The sequence below is a fragment of the Chenopodium album genome, chromosome 1 (assembly GCF_948465745.1).
Source record: "Chenopodium album chromosome 1, dcCheAlbu1.1, whole genome shotgun sequence".
Taxonomy (NCBI): domain Eukaryota; kingdom Viridiplantae; phylum Streptophyta; class Magnoliopsida; order Caryophyllales; family Amaranthaceae; genus Chenopodium; species Chenopodium album.
In genome coordinates this window covers 32,593,011-32,613,270 of record NC_137834.1, presented here as the reverse complement: position 1 = coordinate 32,613,270, position 20,260 = coordinate 32,593,011, and the positions used below count along the sequence as shown (strand labels likewise).

At 42.6% G+C, this 20,260-nt stretch overlaps 1 long non-coding RNA gene across 1 annotated transcript; it reads left to right on the top strand.

Annotated features, from left to right (window-relative positions):
- The first annotated feature begins 104 nt into the window (after positions 1-104).
- Positions 105-5,740, top strand: LOC145580369 (uncharacterized). Its single transcript, XR_014099470.1, has 3 exons — positions 105-2,672; positions 2,983-3,088; positions 5,404-5,740. It is a non-coding gene; the product is annotated as an uncharacterized LOC145580369 (long non-coding RNA).
- The last annotated feature ends 14,520 nt before the right edge of the window (positions 5,741-20,260 follow it).

The following is a 20,260-nucleotide window of genomic DNA, read 5'->3' as shown; positions in this document are numbered from 1 at the left end:
ACCCAATTAACCAAAAATGCTATGAAACTCATGGAATTTGGATTTAGATTTGTTTTTTTCCATCTTGGCTCGTATCTATTGAGATGCGAAATTCGCATTACTCATGCTCAATTCAAAAAATTTTATTCCTTGGTATTCTAAATATTAAGGTATTTTTATCTTTTTTTTTTTTTTTTTTTTTTCTAATTTTCTTTTTGAATTGAGTTTTTTAAATTGTTTTTAGAGTTTCAATTTTGAGAATTTTATTATAACAGAAGGTTTATTCATGAAGCACGGAGATTTGTGGGTTTAGTTTATGGTTTTTTTTTGTGCTACTATATTCGATCTAATTGGATTGTACAGTTCACAAATTCACAAGATGCGAGAAAGAGGTATTGAGCTTTATGAGTTTAATTTTTTTTTACAATTTTAACTACTTATTCTAGAATTTCAAACTCGCAATTGGGGGTTCAGATTCGTTCCTTAGTTGTTGAGGTAGTGTATTTCCTCCCTTTACATATTTGGTCTTCACTTTTTGAGGAAAAACCACCCAATTCCCCTATAATGTTAATATGTTATCAAATTGGCAACTAGCAGTAGTACGACAATATTTCATATTATCTTCTTTTTTTTTTAATTTTTTAAATTAATACAAATTGGCAAATTGCAAATGAATTAGTATTGTTTAAGATCTACAATCCCAAGGACTGGCCGAGGGGAGATATAAATGGCTTAAAACCCTTAATTGTTTCCTAATATTGTTGTCCTTATTATGCTGTGCTATTTTATTTGATAGATTCTTGAGTTACAGGACAATGAATCCTTAAGGTTAGAATTTCTCCTTTCTTTATTCCTATATTTTGCTTTTATAATTGTTGTGGTTTTTGTGTCAAATTGGGCATTTTGTTTTAATTTTTGCTTAATATCTGATCTGGTTAATTAGGGTGTTGTAATTTTTTATTTAATTTTATTTTTATTATTTTTTTAAGGATTGTTGAATTTGCTCTGAAATTACATACAAGTATATATAAGTATTATGGAGTAGTACTTAGAATATAAATTTTTCAAAAAAATTAAATAATTAGATTTACTTAGATGGAGAAAATTGGTATGAGTAGTATGTGACTAAACCAATTTAAAAACTTTTCTTGTGTGTGAAATTATGTTGCACATTGATAATTATCTGCAAGGCTTTGTTTTATTATGGTAGGGAGCTTTGCAAATGATGCTGAATTAAGCTCTGTCTAAGTATTTCGGTGAGAGAGCTTGAGTATGTACTGTTATTTCAAAAATTAAAAATCAATGCAAGATTAAAAATTAAACCCCTTTAAACATCTAAAAGACCGAAACCTCAACTATTTTGATCATCAAACACTTATTACTTTTGAGAAATCAAACCATGTCATTTGGGTAGCAATGTTGTTTCAAGAGTGACAATGTCTTATTCCTTTTTTAACATTTAATTATGGTGCTAAATATTTCTTCTTTCAGCTCTGTAAAGGATAAACAAACTTTGTGTGAGGCCAAAGAGAAGGCTGCCAATACTATCATAGAATTTGTGAAGGGACCTGATATAGTGATATGTTTCAAGTTTATATTTCACTTCAGTTGTATTCTATTCTAATATTATGTTTAAGTTATATCTAAACCATTATTTAAATGCAAGGCTTAGGTGGGGTGGCTGAAGGGTAAATTGAGGCTATGGATTTATTTTTCTCCCAACTTGCACTGTTTTGGATAGATTTCTCTAATGTAGTTTTGAGTTATTGTAATGAATACTATATATGTCACTTTAATTGTCTTGGATGATGATATGCTTTCTATTTTTTTTTTTTTTTTTTAAAAAAATTGCTAGTTTCTTATGCTTAAATACCCTTTTTCTGAAAGAAGGGGATGGCTTCTAGGTATTGCCTTAAAGTGTTAAGTCCGGTTTGTATTTATATTACTATTTCAATTTCTTTCATAAGTATAAATAATTGAATGCATGTTTTTGTATGTATGTGTTATTTGCCGGACATGTCATCAATATTACTACTTGAGAACGACATTGAGTACTCACTCACTGCTGCATCAACTCCTGAAGATTTTCCTAATTTAGAGGCATAAAGGTGCAGGCGGCAAACTCTACCTTACAACAGAACTACGATAAATTGCATTTCTTGTACATATTAGATCTTTGTGTTGTCTAATTAGGAGCTTTACCTTTTTGTGAAACACTGAAACAAACTTTAGTATTAAATTATATTAGGAAGCACTACTACAAAATGAGTCTTTTCTCAACGCTTTAGCCTCGACGCTTAGGCAAGGGCGTCAGGTGGTAAATATAATGTGCGTGTTTTCTCGACGACTAGATTGATTTTTGACATAAATAAGCGTCGAGAACAACACGTGCAAAGATCGTGAGTTTAATTTGCTCTACCCACGATTTCAAAATTTCGGAAATAATAAAACCGCCCATAGTACTTGAAAACCCTTTTCACTTCTCTGAGCTGTCACATCTTAACCCTAACTATTCATCTCTCCTTCCTCTTACGAAATTCTGCAAAGTGATTAAGAAAATCATGGATTTCAATGTCAGATCTTCAAGTCGTTCCCTTTGCACCGCTCATCAATAATTTTGCTTTCCCAATTTTCTCTTCCCGCCGGCCTTAAATGGTGTTTGATTTCGTCTTCTCGTTGCCGATAAAATTGAGGTACACCCTTTCCTTTTGGGATTCATTTTTTCTTCGAATTGAGTCCTATAGCTTGTTTATAGAGTTTATTTTACAATAATCTCACGAAAATTTGATTCATGAGAAATTGATATTTTAGGGTTTGTTTATACATATTATTGAGTTCGATTTTGTGCTACTGTTCAAATAAAATTCTAGAAAAATCAGAAAGAAATAAAGGTATTTTCTTCAAAATCCGAAAGAAATAAAGGTATTTTCTTCAAATTTATTTCTGATTTTGTTTCAATTGTATTATTGTTATGGCTTTTTGTTTTGAATTCTTAATTTGTAGGGGTTTTGGCTAAATTATATGAAAGGAGACCCTAATTTCGATCAGATCTAATCCTTTATGTTGAAATTCCAATTTCAATAAGCCCCTGATTCAATTTTCCTCTCAGGTTTGCACTCTGTTCCTCATGATGGTTTTATTTGATTATCATGTTTCTTTTGGGATTTTATTATTTATTAGTTCAATTTGCAATATTAACCGTAGGTTGTGTGTAATAACTTGCGATGTATAAATTCTTGAATATTCTTAGTGATTAGATTTTCAAATAGAATAGTTGCAATTGCTTAAGCTGATGATATTTTTTTTAATGTTTTTTGGACTTAGAATAAATGAAGTAGTATGGTATCATTGCAGAAAAAATACTTCATTTAGAACAAAAACATTCCAGTAATCCACTAAGTTGCAATTTATGCTACACATACTTTTTAATATTCTCTTTGTAATAATTAAAATGCATAAATCAATTTCAAGATTTCTGTTCTACTAGTTCTTGTTGCTTGAGCAATGTCTTTTCTCATCTTGAATTTCCTTTTCTTTTGTTCAAGTCGCAGAGGGTTGAATTGTATAAGTATAAGGTATATATTTATGTATATTGTCAACCATAAGTTTTTGGTTTACATAATCTGCAACTAAGCAAACCATGCTTCTAAGGATACTAACGTGTACGAAGCTTGATTAGCAAAAGCTTCGTACCATGCTTTCTAAGGACGTTAACGTGTACGAAGCTCTTGGTATTTAATTGTTGTTCATGTTCGATGTTTTTCCATTGACACAGGTGAGAGTGATTTATTGTTTGTTAGTGGGAACTTCCTCGATTTAGGACGATGAAGTGATGTTTGCGATTGTCTATCGGGATATGTTAGTTTGTTTACTAGGGGTTGTGGGATTGTTTTAGTCGCCTTTAACAGTTGGGTATTTAATTATGTTCCTTTAAATGGGTTGAGTATGAAATTTATAGAATCACTATGTGCATTGTGCTATTTTTCCAAGTTCTTTGAAAGTGCAAGCTTACTTCTAAAGATGTACATGTGGTGGGGTGGTTAGTTTTTTCTTACACTTCAATGGAGTTATCTCTTACGTTCAACACCAATCACATCATGTTTAAATCTAATTTTAAATCTAACTTAATGCAGCTGTGTCAATGAAGCCTTTTTGGGATAAATGTTTGTCCTGCTCCCTTGTTTAAATCATGTTTAAATCTAATGTTAAATCTAACTTAATAAGCCTTGTCTGCCCTGCTCCCCTGTTGCATGTCTGATATTTTTTCAAGTTTTTTTGACAATTAACTGAGGTATTTGAAATTTCTCCCTAAAGGTCATGAAGCCTTTTTGGGATAAATGTTTGTCTGTTGCATGCCTTGAAGCTTATTTATTTCTTTGAGTTCAGTTTTTTGGCCTCCTTATTCTTTCACTGCTGTAGTGTTGGCCGATGCACAAAAAAAGGTTCTTGGGGTGATGGTATTATTCACTGTTTTACTTAGCTTACTGTACATGACAACTGATTTTAATTTAGGAGTTTAGTTCTATCTTCTGGTATTATTTCCTTGTGAGCTCTCTGGGGTGATGGTATTATTCTTAGTCATAGGCCCTTATGATCTTGATTTGTTGGCATCTTTTTGCATATATTTCTTTTGATTCTATACTTCATGCTCTAGACTAAGATGTGTGTTATATATTACGGTGGAGATGATAACTCAACCTATTCGCTGCATTGTTTAGTGGGAAGATTGTGCTGCCGGATCTTTTTTTTTTTTTTTTTTTTTTTTTTTTACAGTAGTAGCAAAGGGATTCTACTCCCTAAACAGACTAGAACTAATAGAAACACAGTAAAAAGCCGAATTTTCACAGTAGCTGCTGTACAAATGTTTGTACAGCTTCATCTAGTCAGTCTCCAAGGTGATCCTATTCAGGCCAGCCTCGATTGCAATAGAGAGACAATACTTGGCTGCCAAAGCTTCCCCAACATCCACCTCATAACAGCCCTTAATGCACCAGCAAGTAGCAGCCATAACCTCACCCACTGAGTCACGAATCACCCCACCCAAACCAGTCATATCATCATTGGCAAAACGAGCAACATCAGAATTTAGCTTATAGAAACCAATAGAAGGGGCTTTCCATTTGTTGCTTACTGCAGAAATCGAATGCCGAGGATTAGAGCTTGCAGTATTGGCTTTCTCAATAGTATACAACTTAAGACTCTTCTATTTCACAATAACTCTCTTAAGCTTTCTAATGGACAACAAGAAAGCTTAAATAATTATAGGCCTACTTTACAGATTTATATATGTGCATTGTACATAATTAATTGCCTAGATTAAAGTATAATGTCCTTGTTATTGTCTCAAGTCGATTATGAACCTTGAGCCTATATTGTGTAATGTACTAATTTATACTTTGTTTTTTTTGTTTTTTTTTTTTGAAGATTGGAAAAGGCAATGTAGGTGCAACAAGAGAATAGGTCAGGACACTTGAGCGTCAAGACAAGCGATTATATCGTCTAAAGGCCATCATCTATGTATTTGGGTTTTAGTCTTATATTAGTGATGTATTTATTTAGGGACAAGCTACTATATTAATATACGACATTTTTTTTAATTTTATTAATTGTGTTGATGTTTTCTTTTTAAAAATTTGGTAATTAATTAACTACGTACTCTTATTATATATTGTTGATTAATTATTGTATTTTTATTTTTTTAAATCTAGTTATATAGAATATTTGTTTATTTTAATTTTTATGTTATTAATCTAATATATGATAAATTTATATAACTATAATGTATGTATGTATGATGGTAATAATTTAATAAAATGAAAAAAAAGCTTAAAAAAATTCTAGACGCTTTTTAATGTCTACATATTTGCACATTTTCAAATTTCAAAGAGTTTCCCGCCATACCAAAGGCTGACACAAATAAATGCAAGACAACAAAAAGCGTCGCTAAATTTGAGTATATGGACTGGTAAATGCGTCGCTAAAAAAGTACATACATTTGGGATAATGCGCGAAATACATATTTGTGACGCTTCGTATATTAGTTAGGACACAAAAAAGCGTGGATATTCTCGACGCTTTTTTGTGTCCCTAAAAATTTTCGACTCACGTTTTCTCGACGCTTTTTAGCGTCGATAAAAGGCTTAAAAAGCGTCCAGAAAACACGCTTTTTGTAGTAGTGAATTACCGAGGAGATGTACATGAAACCACTAGGCCATTCACTTGTGGGCGTGGACCGGAAGGTTATGAAGGACGCCATGCTACGGGCCGTCCCTCAGGAGCAACGAGAAAAATTCTACGGAATAAATGAGGGCTTCCTTGGCCCCATGGTCAACTGCACTGCCGTGGTAATCATACCTTTTATGTCTGCTTCTCATTTTTACTTAGTATATTTTCCACTTTTCATACTTACTGACTTTCACTCATCCGCCTACAGCTCTTCCTTTGTCTCAGCTCTCTGCCTTCCAAGAATGGAAGGACAAAGAGAACGGGATAATCAAGAAGGCCTTGGCCTAAATCAGGAAGGACGAGGATGCAAACACTAGAAACACGACCCTCCTGAAGCTTTATTGCGAGACGACCCTCAATGCTTTGACTAGCAAGGCAGCTAAGGAGACGCAGAATATCGTCAAAATAGGGAAGGCCCTTGAGAGGGAAGAGCTGGTGAGGCAGACGACCCAACAATAACGGGACGAGGCTATCCAAAATGCGTCTCAGTGGAAGGAGGGCTTTGAAGTCCTTGAAAAGCTAAAGGCCGACTTATCCTCGTCCCAGACGGCCCTCAAGTCCGCCCAAGACAAGGCGACCTCCTTCAAGCTCTAGGTAGAAGAGCTAAACAAGTCCGTGGCCGATTTGTCTGAGAAGGTGAAGGCCCCTCGGCGGCCTAGTGCAATGGAAATCGTCCAAATTGAGCACAAGGTCGAGGAGAGACTGAAGAATCATTTCTTCGAGGCCTTCCAGCTAATGAGCGAGGAAGGCACGACCGCCTACCATCAGGAGCGCTTCACCAAGCGCTTGGAGTACATTTGCGTCAAAGAGGATATTGAGAAGGCCGACCAACCTTCTCCCGAACTTAAAGTTACCTCGTCCGATTTTGAGGACGAGGAGGACGATGATGATGATGATGAAGAGAAGGAGGTGGAGGAAAACGCTGAGCCAACTGAGGAGGGGGAGGCAACGAACGCTTCATCCAAGCCTTCCCATGAAGGGGAGGCGGCCGAGGAATGAGCCGGCCCTGGAGGAGCAAGCTAATGACGATAAGCCGGTTGAGTAAAGAGCTCAAGTCGTCCAGCAACATGTTTTTAAGCTTTTTGTACTTAGATTTTTTGCTTCACTTCATCAAACAATTTCACATTTAGCCGCCTGTTTGAGCGGTTTTGTATAAATTCGATTTCAGCCGCCTTTTTTTGAGCGGATTTATTAATGCTTTATATATGCCTGTACGAGCACTAGGGGTATGCCCCCTTAGTTGGCGTTTACCTAGCCCATATTTCAGGTGATTTTGATTAACTTAGTAGTTTTTATACCTAGAAGGGTATGGCGACTAGTAAGTTAATCATATCATAGTAATGACTGCCCTTGGGCTAAGTGAATCACCGAATCAGCATTTGGTATACAGCCGCTTAGCTAACTTTGTTTGAGTTGTCCTTTGATACTATCGCTCGGACGTAACTCAAGAAATTTCAAGTAATATCTCAACTTAGAAATTTCTTAATATTGGCTGGGCTTGTACGCCTAGGCTTGCCCTTGCCCCAGTTTAGGTGTGAATAACTTGGGCAATTTTTGTGGCTTCCAAATGCTCAGTCGTTCGACCATATTAAGGTCGGATCGGTTGATTGACTTCTCATTCATTGTGCCGAGTTGTATAACTAAGGGATGCCCTATCTATACACCTACTCGGCCATTCTATAGTGCCCTTGTAAGGGCCGAGCTATTATGTTGTAAACAACATCTTTATTACTTTTATCTAGTATTTCTGCTTAAGTGATCATAAATAAATGGCAAGAATTTAAATAAAAATGTTCAACTTTTAATTAATTTTGTCAAAATTATTTTGATAAGGGGTCGTACGACTTTAATTACAAGGCTCGGTCATCTAGACCTAGTTTTATATACAACTTTCTGGCTAAGTACTAGATTCAAATATAATACTTTTATAGATTGTCCTTATTCCAAGTACGAGGAATAGGACGACCATCTAAGTCTTTAAGACGGTATGTACCATCCCTTACTTCTTTATTGAATCAGTATGTCCCTTCCCAATTGGGGGTTAACTTTCCATCTTCATTAGCACGGCCGACCGCTTCCATTTTTCTCAAAACAATATCCCTCATCTTTAGCGGACGCTTATACACCTTGCGATTGTAAGCCCGCGTCATTTTAAGACGATAAATTTCATGCCTCAGTGCCGCATTGCTTCTGGCTTCTAGAAGAAAGTCCAGGGCCGTCTTCATAGCCTCCTAGTTGGCTGACTCATCATATAGCATTACCCGAAGGGTAGTGTAGACACCTAATTATGTCTCCCCAAAAACCAAACCAAGAGATGAAAATCTTTCATGTTGCTTAATTATTGAATGAGGTGAAAGTCTGAAAAGTCTTGTGATGCGGTCGTTTTAATAAAATACTTTCTTTCTGTTTTTTCAAAAATCTTCACTATTTATGAAAATAGCTAGTCCAATTTATATTGGTCCTTGACAAGGGTCCAATAATGGTTTAGTTGGATGGGGCTTGAAAATACTTTTCCAACGATATATTATAAGCCTAATTTCGATGAATAATGATCAGGAAGTTATGGCAAAAAATATTAAACTGGGCTCAAATTGGATTTTTATCTACGGCCCAATGATCATGTGGAAGATCAAAAGGTTTAATCCCATTCCTAAATTAATTAGGATTAATTATAAGCTTCTATAAGTTTATAAAAAATCTTAATTATCCTTTTTTAAAAGATAAGATCAAAGAATTCGAAATTGAATAAAACTTTTCTTTTGAGAGTCCTTGTTCTGTGCGAAATGGAATATGTTCAAATATTAATTTTGTGCCTCATAATCTTTATCCAAATCTTATATGGTTGGATATATCTTGAAATTATCTTTCCAATAATATATTATGTTGTGGGTAAAAATACCCCGTATACGTGGACCAATCCCATAATGACACGTGACCCAGTTATAGGGTGACACGTGTCACCACGGGAAGATGCCACCTAATTCAGAGCCCTTAAGGCCGTGGACCAATCCCATAGTGACACGTGGCCTAGTTATAGGGAGACACGTGTCACCATGGGAAGATGCCATGTGTTAAGGGCATCTGTTCCCTTAATAATCAACATGCCAGAAATCCCTAATAACGTCAGGGCCCAAATCCCGAGAGATATCAATGAAAGCCGCAAAACGGCGCCCCCAGAGTAGCACGTGGCACTCACTGATTGCACAGCCAATCACGTCACACAAATCTAGGGTATAAACCCTAGAAAGGGGCACGAGTCCCACCCCTATAAATACCCCAATCATTTATGATGAGGGGGGATTCAGACAATTAAAAAACAACAGAGTATTAAATAGCTCCAACTTCTCTCTACTTTCTCTCTCTAGCCTTTTCCGTTCTGATCACTGACTTGATCGTCGGAGGCGAATATTCCGTTGATCGGAATATTCGTTGTTTTGTAGGTGGGACCGACTCATTGCCAGCAGAGCGTGACCAGTATCCCAGGAAATCCAAAAAAGACTCGAAACATTTGGCGCCGTCTGTGGGGATACTCGTACGTTATGGCGATAGACGGTCAGACACCTAATCCAGGCGAGGATGGACATGTAGAGGATTTAATCCCTACGATCCGTACTAGCGATCCTCTGATAGCCACATTTGAAGAAGCTGATGACCCTCCTGTTACCGCAGCCTCTCTTAAGGCCGCGCTTAACAAACTCAGAAAAAAATTGAAAACGGAGCCTCTACCTCTAGGCAGCCGCCCAGGAGAGAGGAACAGAGGGCTCCAAGGAAGACACACAGCAAAACAGTCCATGCAACGGACGCTGGAAACACTCCATTTCGAAGGCCGACTGGAAGGTCCCCGAGAGTACCGCGGACTAATTTCTCTGACTTGCTGGCTAAAACGCAGTCGGCTGGGGGGAGGGGTAGGCAGCCTCGAAGAGAGGAGCCTGAGCCGTCCAGACGATGGAAGGAGCCTACTCGGACACGGCCTCAACCCCGACTATGCCGGACAATTTTTCACATCATTCTCTTTCCCAGCATACCAACACGGCCATCTCCAGTGGAAGTCAGGCAGTTCGCACCCCAACTCCTATTCCAGTCTTCCATGCTCCAACTCCTATTCTTGCCCAATCACTGCAATATCAACATCAGGGGTTCAATGGCTTGATGCAGCCAAACCCCCAGGCATACGGACAATATGGGCCATATGGGAAGGTGTACGGACAAGCTCCCTATCTGGCTGGACCGTCCGTGCAACCGCAACCCATCGATTGGCAGATGCGCCTACTTACTCTGGGAGATAAGCCGCCCCCGTTTTCGCAAGATATCTTAAATGCCCCTCAGCCACCAAAGGTGAAGAGTGTACTTGTGGGAGCTTATGATGGCACGGGCAACCCAGAAGAGCACATCACCTCGTACAGGAACCTGATGTACTTGCAAAGCGTAGATGATGCTACTTGGTGCAAATGTTTCCCGGCCACTCTGAAAGGTGAGGCACATACAGGACTGGTTCAACAGTTTGCCGGCCGGTTGTATCAATTATTTCACTACTCTTAGTTTGCTGTTCGTGGGAAATTTTTTATACAACATACCGCCTCGAAAGACTAGCCTTAACTTGGCGACAATCGTCCAAGAAAAAAATGAGGGCTTACGCTCGTACGTCTAGCGATTTAACCAAGAAAAATCCCAAATTCATAATCTACCGGACGAAATGGCTTACTCTGAATTTCTCCGGGGATTAAGGCACAATGGTTTTAAATTTGACTTGGTAAGGAAAAAGATTCGGACATACGCAGGTGTTCTGCGGGAAGCCGAAGCTTATATTGAGGCGGCGGACTTTTGTTCGCTCACAGAAGCAGAAGCGCCGGCCAAGGGGGCAGAGAAGAAACCTTCTCAGCAAGACTCGGCCGGCCAAAAGAAAGAAGGAAAAAAGAGAAAGGAAGTCTGGGTGGCTGATGGCCAGCCACAGAAATCCAAGAAGGTCAAGGCGTACGAGCCTCAGTTTGAATTCAACAAGGATTGTTATTCTATCTTGATGGAAATCAAGGATAAGTTTGAGTTTGAGAAGCCACAGCCGCTGAGAGGCCCGACTCAGTATAGGAACAAGAACAAGTACTGTCATTACCACAAGGATGTGGGACATGACACGAACGATTGCATTAACTTAAAGAGACTGCTAGACAAACTAGCCGAGAAGGGCATGCTGAATTCATATGTGATGAAGTCCAAATTCACCTACACGCGGACAAACAACACGTCCGAGCAAAGACAGAAGAATGATAAGAACAAAGATAAAGAAGATGATGGCAACAACACTGATTCAGGCTTTGTAGCCGTGATATCAGGAGGATTTGCCTCAGGTAGTCCCACTATGAAAGGGATCAAGTAGGACGCCCGGAACCTAGGAAAGGTGATGCAGATGGATTCAGTGAAGGCTGAACCCTTCCCCGAAGTAATCATCAGTGAGCCCGATCGGGGGGAGGTCAAAGCCTTGCATAATGATCCCATGGAATTCATTATGAAGATAACCAATTTGAAGGTCGGACGAATATTGATAGACACGGGTAGCGCGGCTGATATCATCAGCCTGGTCGCCTTGAAGAATCTAAGCTTCCCAGAGGATGCTCTCCAGGACATCACTCACCCGCTGGTCAGATTTGGGGGGAATGTCATTCACCCAGTGGGGCGGATAGACTTACCTGTCCGATTCGGGCAAAAAGGGGAAGGAAGAGATATGGTTGTCCGCTTCTTGGTCGTGAAAGAACTGACTGGATATAATGTCATACTCGGCCGTCCTACACTGAATGCAGCAAAAGTAGTCATTGTGCCTCACCTAATGCTGCTAAAGTTTGAAAGGACAGACGGGAAAATAGGTACAATCCAAGGAAGTCAGAAGATGGCTAAGGAATGCAATCAGTTGGCGGTTAAGCCTACAGCGCGCGGACCAAAATCGTCTGAGCCAAAAGAAGAAGGAACCTCACTCCCAACACACCAGGTCGGCCAGAAGCCTAAGGCGACCAAGATAGAGCAAGCATAGCAGCTAATGACTGTCGGACGACCAGAAGAGCTACGCCCCCAGCCGGCCGGCAGTCACCAGGATATAGTGCTTGACCCCGATCAACCAAGTCGGACGGTCAGTGTGGGCACTATAGCTTTGGGTGTGCTTGGGGATGAGTTAATTCAATTATTGAGAGAGTTCAAGGATGTATTTGCATTTGATGTCGGTGAGATGCCAGGTATAAGTCCAGATCTGGCCGTGCACAAATTGGCTGTGAATCCGGCCGTTAAACCTGTCCGTCAGAAGAAAAGGAATCATGGAGAAGAAAGGAATCAGGCGGCCGCACAAGAATTCAAGAAGCATCTGGACGCCGGTTTCATTCGGCAATGCAATTACCCAGAATGGGTGGCCAATGTGGTCCTTGTCAAGAAGCCGAATGGAACTTGGAGAATGTGCGTAGATTACACCGATCTAAACAAGGCATGCCCTAAGGATAGCTTTCCCCTGCCTAAAATCGACCGTCTGGTTGATTCGAAGGCCGGGCATGCCCTGATGAGCTTTATGGACGCATACTCCGGATTCCATCAAATTCCGTTATGGGAAAAAGACCAGGAGAAAACAGCGTTCGTGACTGAGCAGGGGTTGTATTGTTACAAAGTTATGCCATTCGGCCTTAAGAATGCCCCAGCTACCTTTCAGCGACTTGTTAACACATTCTTCAGAGATCAGCTCGACCGGAATATGGAGGCGTACATTGATGACATGATTGTCAAGTCAAAAGAGCCGGCCGACCATTTGAAAGATCTACGAGAAACTTTCACCGAACTCAGGCGACATAAGATGATGTTAAATCCAAAGAAATGTGTCTTTGGTGTTGATTCCGGTAAATTTCTCGGATTTTTGATTGATCAACGTGGAATCGAGGCCAACCCTGAAAAAATCCAAGCTGTCATGGACATGAAGTCACCAAGGACAATTAAAGAAGTCCAAAGATTGACCGGCTGTTTGGCCGCACTTGGTAGATTTCTGTCAAGATCAGGGGATAAGTGCTGCTATTTCTTTCAAACCATAAAAAAGAAAGCCATGTTTGAGTGGACAGAGGAGGCCGAGGAAGCATTCGTATAGCTAAAAGGCCATTTACATACATTGCCTCGGCTTGTCAGTCCACTTAAGAGCGAGAAGCTATTCATCTATCTTGCTATCTCTGAACACTCCTTAAGTGCCGTCCTACTTGCTGAACGGGACAGCCGCCAGATCCCTGTCTACTTTATTAGCCACGTTCTACATAACGCTGAGCTAAGGTATCCCCTCATTGAAAAATTTGTCTTGGCATTGTACATGGCATCAAAAAAGCCGCGGCCATACTTCTTGGCACATTCAATTGTGGTCTACACAGACCAACCTTTGAAGAAGCCATTTACAACGCTAGAGGCAAGCGGCCGTATGCTGAAATGGGCCTTGGAAATGAGAGGCTTGGATATTACATTTGAGCCAAGAAAAGCAATCAAGGGGCAAGCCTTTGCTGATTTTTAGCTGAAATGACTCGGCCGGATCTTCAGACGGCCGGAGATCAAATCTGGAAAGTGTTCGTGGATGGCATCGCGACAGCCACTAGTTGCGGTGCAGGTGTTATATGCCAGTCTCCTGAAGGAGATAAGTTTGAGTACGCCCTGAGATTCCAGTTTCAAGCCTCTAATAATGAGGCCGAGTACGAAGCTCTCTTGGCCGGCCTAAGAATGTGTAAGGCGGCAGGAGCGACAAAAATTGACGTATACTCGGACTCTCTACTTGTAGTCGGCCAGGTGAATGGAGACTTCGAGGCGAGGGAGCCGGCCATGATAAAGTACTTGAAGATTGTAAAAGAGGAGGCTGAGAGCCTAGATCGTTTTACCCTACAGCAGGTCCCTCGTTTGTCCAATCATCAGGCGGACGCCCTCTCTATGTTAGCATCCTCAGCATCATGTGATACTCCAAGGTCAGTGTTTTGGGAAGTAAAAGAGAAGAGGAGTATTGACGCTGAGCCAGTACACGTAATTGATAGAAGCTCCACTTGGATGGACGGGATCATATCTTACCTTAAGGACGGATTACTCCCGGCCGATCCTAAAGAGAGCTGGTTGATGAAAAAGAGAGCGGCTTGGTTTGAAATTAAGCAAGGAGAGTTGTTCAAAAAGGCATTTGTAAAGCCGTACCTAAAATGCATCACTCCTGAGAGAGGGTATGATGTCTTGGATGATATTCACCAGGGGCAGTGTGGTTCTCACATTGGAGGACGAGCTTTGGCTGAAAAGGCTGCCCGCCTGGGTTACTACTGGCCGAGCTTAAAGTCGGACGCAATGGAAATGGTAAAGAAGTGTGAAAATGCCAGAGGTTCACAACATTAATTCATCGACCCGCCAACAGTCTTTCGGCCATCAGTAGTCCGCTCCCCTTTGCCAAATGGGGGATGGACATTTTAGGACCATACACACCAGCGTCCGGCCAGAGGCGGTATGTGTTTGTAGCAGTAGACTACTTCACAAAATGGGTAGAGGCCGAGGCCGTCCGGGGCATCAAATGGACGGATGTTTCAGCTTTCATATGGAAGAGTATCATTACACGCTTTGGCGTTCCTCAGTCTATGGTGTTTGACAACGGACCTCAGTTCGAAACGCCTCAACTCAAAGAATGGTTGGAAGACCAAGGCATAGCTCATTGCTTTGCTTCAGTCGGCCGCCCACAAGCAAATGGTCAGGTAGAGGCATACAACAAATTGATCTCCAATGGAATTAAGCGCAAGCTTGAAAAAGCAGGCGGCTTATGGGCTGACGAATTGGTTAATGTGCTGTGGTCCATACGAACCACGACCAAAAGTTCCACAGGATAAACTCCCTTCTTCTTAGTCTATGGTGCTGAGGCGGTCCTTCCAATTGAAATGTATGAGCCCACTCTTAGGGTGATGCTATATGATGAAGCGGCCAATTGGGAAGCCATGAAGACCGCTCTAGACTTCCTTCCTGAAGCTAGGGGCAATGCGGCACTTAGACACGAAATCTATCGTCTTCGGATGACAAGGGCATACAATCGCCGAGTGTCAAAGCGGCCGATAAAATTGGGAGATCTGGTCCTAAGGAAGATGGAGGCGGTGGGGCGAGCTAATGAGGATGGCAAGCTGACCCCAAATTGGGAAGGGCCTTATCGAGTCAGGGAAGAGGTCAGAGATGGGACTTACCGTCTTGAAGCCATGAACGGCCGACCCATCCCACGTACATGGAACACTGACAATCTGAAGAAATATTATGTTTAATTACTTAGCCAAAAGCTGTGTATACAGCTAGGTCTGTTGACCGAGCAATGTAAGCCGTACGGCCACGACAATGTAATTTTGACAAATTAATGAAAAAGTCAAACATTGTTATAATTATTTTTCCATTTAATTTATGCTTATTTGCACAGTCATAACTTATACGGATAGGCCGCGTGGAAGTTGCAAGTAGGTTGCTTGCAACATAGCAACACGGTCGCAGAACAAAAGTAAATTAAATAAAATAAGAATGGGCAACTTGATCCCAAAAGTCACATGAATGCGTCTGCCCTTAATTAATGCGGACGGTAAAGGTAAGGTACCATGTGAAACTCATATAATGGGGCAAGGGCATACCTAGGCATTCCAGCCCAGCCGAACATGAAAATTTTAGGTTGAGATCACATTTGGAATTTTCTAAGTGCGTCCAAGCGATAGTTTCAACGGACAAACTCACATAAAGCCAATTGAACGGCCAATTAACGTGTTGATTCGGCGTACCACCTAGTCCAAGGGCAATCATTATTATGATTTGATTAACTTGGTAGAAGTCATACCACCTAAAGTATAAATTCTACCAAGCCAATCAAACCACCCAAAGTATGGACTAGGCGAACGCCGAATAAAGGGGCATACCCCCCAATTGTACGAAGATACAAAAACGTGAAAAGTACGTGTACGAAAATGCAAAAACCATGCAAAAACTTGTTAAGTATAAAATGTGCAAAGTATGAAGCAAAAATTGGAAGCTAAATTAATAAAAGGTCCGCTCAAAAGGCGGTAAAATATCTTACATAAAAACCGCTCGAAAAGGCGGTTGAAAAAGTCAAGAAAAATATACATAAATAGAGCTTAAAAGCAGAAAAAGCTGAAAGTCAGGGGGCGGCCGGGGTTGAAGCTGAATCATGGACTGGGATGGGATCCTGTGAAGCTGCAGGAGAGGCGTCCTCAGATGGCACCTCTTTGCTCTCCGCTTCACCATCATGGCCGGCCGCCACTTGATTTTCCTCATCCTCTGAGGTTGTTGGTGTGGCGTCCAGCTCAGGAGAAGGCTGTCCGGCCTTCTTAGCTTCTTCCCTGAGGCAGACGAAGTTTAGGCGCTTAGTGAAGCGCTCTTGAAAATAGGCGGCCTCCCCATCTTCCACCATGAGCTCGAACGCTTCGAAGAAGAAACTCTTCAGCCTATCCTCAGCGTTTTGCTCAATGCGAACGACCTCGTCTGCGCTAGGGGCCCGAGGCGGCTTCAGCTGGAGAGTCAAGTCCTCAACAGACTTCTTCAAGGTCTCCACCTCGGCCCTAAGTGCGTCCGCCTCGTCCAGGGATTCTTTCAAATGCTTCTAGGCCAAGGACACCTCAGTTCTGAGCTTCTCTGAAGCCTCAAATCCCTCCTTCCAGCGTTGGCCGTCCAGGAGGGCCTGATCCTTTTCCTGCCTCATTGTGTCCCTGGCTAAGGGCTCCTGTTCGAGGGACTTACCCAGTTTCACCAGATCCTCCGCCTGCCGCGTTGCCTTGTCGGACAACGCATTGATTTGGGTATCAAAATATTGGCGCTGGACGGCCACTTCCCCAGTAACAGCATCCTGGGCCTTCTGGATGTTTTCCCAGGCGCGCTTCAGCTTTTCGTTTTCTTTCTCTTTCCATTCAAGGAAGGCGTTCAGCCGCAAGAAAAGTTGTGCACAAGAAAAACAGGGTAAATGTGTTAGTAAAGTAAGAGTGAAAAATTGACTAAGTGCATTTGAGGGGAAAAGTTACCTCAGCGCTGCAATTGATCATGGGGCCGAGGAAGCCCTCATGTATCCCCCGCAGTTTGTCCCGCTGCTCAGCAGGGACGGCCCGGGCCATGGCTTCCCGCATAGCCTTCCTGTCCACCCCATTAAGGGACTGGCCGGGCAACTTCATTTGTAGCTCCTCTGCAATGTCTGTAGGCGGACACAAAGAGTTTAATGTAAGCTTAGTATAAAAAAAAAAAAAGAAGGAACAAAATAGAAGATCCAAAGTTACTTAGACTGACCGTCAGAGAAGCTTGGAGGGGTAGGAAGGTTGAAAGTGACTGGCGGGGGCGGCACAGGCTCGTTATCCCCTTCCCCCGTCCGGCCAGGCTGATCGCCGACCGACTGACTAGCATCAAGCCAATCATATTCATTGACTCTTTGGACAGGCGGAGTCACTTCTGGCCCGGTCGGTTTTGCCGGGGTCGACTTACCCCTACTGTCCGATTTCTCGGACCCAACATGACCCGGCATGGCGGCCGGATCTATGGACTTGGAGGCCCCACTATCGCTCAGCCGGGGTTGTTCTCCTTTGGACTGCCTAGAGACAGTCCGCGACGTCGTCTTGGCCGCAGAAGTGGAAGTGGTCTTGGATGCGACCGTCTTCCTTTGTTTGGACGCCTTACCGTCCTGATCCGTCTTGGACGCAGGGGACGACTGCTTCCGTTTGGACCGTGGGGTTGGAGTGGCCAGCTGTAGAGACAAAAGTTAGTAAAAGAAAACAAGATAATATAATAGGCCGAGCCAAGTTAGGAAGAAGATCTCTTCCATAATACATACACGGACGAAGGGAAGAAAGCTAGATGGGTTTACTTACTCCTTTAGTTTGCTCGTACAGCCTCTGGCGAGCCTTGTACCGAGCCAAGTCAATCTCGGACATGTTGACCTCCCCTTTCTGCTCTTGGTCCAGCATCTTGTACGCCTCAACTGAAAGAAAAGAGGAAAAAGAGTTAGAAAATTCTTCAATATCAAATAACCTGTGTAAGTGTAAGAATATGTGTCCGTGCGTCCACCTTGGGGCAGGTTCTTGTACAGGCCATAGGCGGACATAAAGGTGGGATCCCACAGCCAGCTGGATAAAGGGACCCAGTTACTTGGAACGCGCTCAGTTTTGCCGTTCCTTTTCACCCGCTTGACTTTGAAATATTCAAGCTGGTACTCCTGGCTGGGGTGGATGGGTGGCTTATCAGGCTTGAGGTCCCCACATCCAAGTTGAATTGGCTCAGCATTGAACCGATTAATCCGCAAGTTAAATTCAACGTCCTTGGTTTTGACGCGGTAGAATCGGTGCTTCCAGTCACGCCACTTAGAGACGCAGTCCACCACCATCATATAATCTCTAGTGGTGCTCAAGATGAGCCAGCCGTCCGTGTCCGCGTCCAGCTTAGTCAGTGAGTGCATCTCACAGAAAACTGCAAAGTCCGGCTTGAAGCCTTTGCAGATGCACGTCACTAAGTACCCAAAAATATTCAACAAGCTGTTTGGCATCAGCTGGAAGAGGGCAATGTCATACTCGTCCAAGACGGTGCGGACGAAAGGATGGAGGGGGAAGCGCAGTCCAATGTCCAAGGCCGCCTTGTAGACACTGAAGGATCTTTGGCGCGGCCTCTCTTCTTCCCAAGCGGCCAAAGCGCGGGACTTCCTTGGAGGCTGGATCTCAAATCCCTCCCTAAGGTGGAGGAATGCCTTGTATTCCTCAAATTTATAGTTCAGGTAGCCCAAGGTTGTGCTACCCACCGTGCAGGCGTACGGATCCTTGAAGTTGTCAATATTGGCGACATCCTCCTCGGCCGCCTCTTCACCCTCTGCGGCCGCCGCTCCACCCTCGGCCACATTCTCAGCTTCATCCTCTTCTCGCTGAGGAGCGCTCCCAAACTCGGAGGACAGCACTCTGTCCAGGTCGGCTGCCTCCGCTGAGCTGCGGCTCCTAGAACTATGGCCGCCTCGGGGAGAGATAATGTCTTGAAGTGGCCGCTTGCCCTTATCTTTAGCACCGGCCGCCTGACTCCCAGTAGGAGGAGCTCTAAGAGGGGGCAAGTCGGACGGTTCATTAATTGAAACCCCCGTTCTCGGTCTGTCCGACCTGCCATATCGGAGATAGAGTTATGAGGGAGTGGGGACGGACGCATCAGCGTCCGCTCGAGAAGAAGAAGGAGGCCCCTCACAGAGTAGCAACTCGACCCCATCCATGACCGAGCTGGCATATTGGGGGAACCTCAACCCCGGAGTTTGCCCGGACGTTCCCCCCATTGTAGAAGCGCCTTGAGTTCTTTGACGCTCCTCGAATGAGGAAGTTACTTCCACGGCCGAGCAGTGAGTGCCCGTGGAAGCGGTCGTAGGAGTAGTGGAAGGGGTCTCAACGTTAACATTGTTTGGGTCATAAGGAGGCCTAGGGTTTACCAGACTTCCGTCTGGATTTCTGGCCGCATGACGATCGTGCGTTTGCATCGTCCGTGCCATGTTCGACTGCAGGGACAGAGAAGAATGGGTGGATGTGAGTTGGTACGCACTAGAAATGGACCCACTCCATGAAGGAGACAACTCGTCTCCGTCCACTCTAGACTCCTCAGTCCCAGGCGAACGGCCGGCCTCATGAGGAGAAACGGACGAAGCCGAGTGTTGAGCCAGCTTTTAAATAAACAAAGAAATTAAAAAGACAAGGAAAAGAAAAACAGGCGGCCTACCTCTGTACGTGTTGAAAACTTGGAAGCCTTGAAGATTGATCGGAAAATTCAACGAATGTCACCGGAAAACTCAAATGCACGGCGGAGCCCTTGAAGATTCAAAAGAAAATGCACTTTCTCTCTGTAGAAGCTCTGACTTCTCTCTAGAAAATGTAAAGTTCCAAAGTACCAAAATGAAGCCAAAACCCTTGTATATATAGGGAAAAGTTATGAGGGCAAGAGAGTAAATTCATCTTTCCCGCCTAACACAGCTGAACGGTTACAATTTGAAAAATGTGACCTAGAATTTGGAGAGACAAGGAGCAACTCCGTTAAATTAGGCTCTCTTCGCAGTGGCAAG